Below are 3,461 nucleotides of genomic sequence, written 5' to 3'. Positions count from 1 at the left end.
ATTTATAAAATATAATAATATTTTATTTTATGTTAATTTTAAGTAACAATTATATAATGGTTTTTGTTTCAGTTTTAGTTAACTATAATAACCCGTAAAATGTTTTTGATAATTAATTTTAGTTAAAGTTTTATTATTTCATTTTTTGTCATGTCTATATAGTTTAAATTTTTTTTTCTGTTTATTTATTCAGTTTATTTAAACTAAAAATGTTATATTTAATTTTATGTTCATTTTAAGTAACAATTTTATAATGGTTTTAGTTTCAGTTTAACTTGAATAACTTTGAAGTATTTTTGTAATCAATTTTTTTTGAAAGAAATTAATATTTTTATTCAGCAAGGATACATTAAAGTAACCAAACTTGACAATGAATACATATTTTGTTACAACATATTTTTATTTCATATAAATGCTGTTATTTTGAACTCTTTTATTCATTAAAAATGTATTTATTCATTTATTCTTATTTTGTTTCCACAAAAATTATGACATAGCAACGTTTTTAACCTTAATTATAATAATAATAATAATATTAATTAATGTTTTTTGAGCAGGAAATCGTCATATTAGAATGATTTTGGAAGAATCATGTGACACTTAAGACTGGAGTATGTGAAAATTCCATTTTGCATCACAGAAATAAATTACATTTTACAATATACTTAAACAGAAAACAGCTATTTTAAATAGTAGTTTTGATCAAATAAATGCAGCCTTGGTGAGCATAAGGTAATTGAAATAAATAAATAAATAAATAAAACCTACAGTCTTTGATAAAAAGCATACAGAGCACAAACTTTTGAATAGTAGCATAAATTGTGATTAAAAATATTTGCATGATGGAATTTTCCCCATATTTTCCATTTTAGTTTAAGTGTCAGAATTTTTGTTGCATTTTGTTTCAAACAAGCCTAGAATACCAGAACATTGATTTTTATAAAAGCAGCTTGAGTTGACAATTCAATTAGAGAGCACTTAAAGCACTAGGCTTTTTTTTTTTTTTAAATCATTGTAAAGTTTCTCTTTTCACAGAGTAACTCTGAAAGCCAGCAAAAAGCGGGACAATTTCAACTCTCATCAGGTAGCGCATCCATTACTGCCGTCGTTTGTGAAGCTAATGGCGGCGATCAAATCTTCCCATTTATTCCTCTTTCTTTAAGCTTGATCGGATTCCCAATGAGAATCCGGAAATGCAGTTTCCATCCAGGGAAAGTCTGTTAATTCCCATCAGAGGTTTAATGAAACATGTTTGTTCAATTTAGCTTTATGGTGTTGGTTTTTGGAGCCGTTCGCCTTGGGCAGCCGCTTTAAAGTGCGCTATGAAGATGGAATAGACTCCTCCTCCGTCAAAGCAAACATAAATAAGCTTTCCTGCGCTTCATTTAGCCGCATTAACGTGCCACTAATACTGTTTGGGCTCCCGCCAGCAGCGCCGGTCTCTGCAGAAGAGCCACGATCTCTCTTGAGGTGAGCAGCCATTTGCCGGAGCTCTCGCGTGTTTGTCTCTCTTGTTTAAATGTGGGTGAGATTGGATGAACTCTGTCCTGGTTGAAAGTAAACAACAGCTGTGCTGGAAAATACAGGTGTCCGAATGAATGTTTTGGGTTTGGTACACGTTAAAGGGATAAAGGGATTTACTCGCTCTCCTTTCATTTCAAACCTGTGACTTACTTTATTTTGGAACACAAAAAGAAAACTTTTAAAGAACTGCACTACTCGCTTTTTTCTGTAAGTGGTTTGTATGACTTGTGCTTGACCAATTTTGGATAAAAAGACGTTTACATGTAAGCCACAAGAGAAAATAATAGTTGAATTTATAAAAATGACTTAGTTCAAAAGTTTACATACACTTGATTCTTAATACTGTGTTGTTACCTGAATGATCCACAGTTGTTTTTGTTGTTTCTGTTTAGTGATAGCTGTTCATGAGTCCATTATTTGTCCTGAACGGTTAAACTGTCCGCTGTTCTTCAGAAAAATCTTTCAGGTCCCACAAATTCTTGGTTTTTCAGCATTTTTGTGTATTTGGACCCTTTCCAACAATGACTGTATGATTTTGAGATCCATCATTTCACACTGAGGACAACTGTATTCTGTAATACGCAACCATTACAGAAGGTTCAAATGCTCACTGATGCTTCAGAAAGAAAAAGATGCATTAAGAGTCAGGGGTGAAAACTTTTGAGCAGAATGAAGATCTGAACATTTTGCCTAAATATCATATTTTCTTTCATTTAGTACTGCCCTTCAGAAACTACAGAAGATGTTGCATGTTTCCCAGAAGATAAAATCAGTTAAATTTACCCTCATCTTCAAATTTAAAAACAATCAATTAGTGATTTTTTAACCTTCTGTAATAGCTCGCTGCATATGATAGTTGCACTCAGTTGTTCTCAGTGAGAAAGGATGGATCTCAAAATCATACAGTTATTGTTGCAAAGGGTTTAAATACACAAAAATGCTGAAAAAACTAAAGAATTTGTGGGACCTGAAGGATTTTTCTGAAGAACAGTGGGCAGTTTAACTGTTCAGGACAAACAAGGGACTCATGAACAACTATCACTAAACAAACAAACAAAAAAAAAAAAACACTGCTGTGGATCATTCAGGTAACAACACAGTATTTATAATCAAGTGTATGTAAACTTTTGAGCAGGGCCATTTTTATAAATTCAACTATTGTTTTCTCTTGTGGACTATATGCATATGTATTTTCTGTGAAATATCTTCAGATCAGTACTAAATAAAAAATAACGTGCACTGTATGATCCGTCTTATTTTGATAAAATAATTAACGTTTTGCAGATTCTGCAAGGTGTATGTAAACTTTTGACCTCAACTTGTCTCATAGACTGCTATTGTAATGTTTGCATGTTTTTATGCCCTCAGGGACAAATCCTAATTATCGACTGCGGTAACTGACAGCATTTGACAGATGTTGCTAATGGAGATGAACTTGTTTTGGACCCTAAGACTAATTTCGATTTGTACATGACATTTCAGAAGGTTAAATACAAGAAAAAAATCAAGACATCAGGAGGTATTAGCAGCTCTGCTGGAAAAATCTCTGGAGAAAATCGACCCACCTATAAATTTTGGGTGAGGTAAATTAATATTTTGTAGCCTGCTAAAGTCTGATGGATATTAATGTTGTGGAAGTAATGTTGTGTATAATGGTGTAAAAGGCGTATTTCTGATTAATGTTTATCTGATAGAAATCAAGTAACTTCTTCCCTCTGCATTTCCATGAGAAACTGCTCACAGACTCAGGTAGAGTAACCGGCTCAATTTACTTGTGGTTTCCAATCCATCTTAGAGGAAAATTCAATATCATCCCTTTGAGACAGAATGGCTTTCACTTTTTACCATTGTGGAAGACAGCGATAAGCTGCGAGGAACTCAAAGCAGGAAGAACGTCTTGTGAAATGAAAGAGCAGCCAATAGATTGTTGGTTGCTG

This window comes from Garra rufa, unplaced genomic scaffold (assembly GCF_049309525.1).
Source record: "Garra rufa unplaced genomic scaffold, GarRuf1.0 hap1_unplaced_101, whole genome shotgun sequence".
In the NCBI taxonomy this organism is placed as follows: Eukaryota; Metazoa; Chordata; class Actinopteri; order Cypriniformes; family Cyprinidae; genus Garra; species Garra rufa.
Note: the sequence above shows the minus strand (reverse complement) of the source record.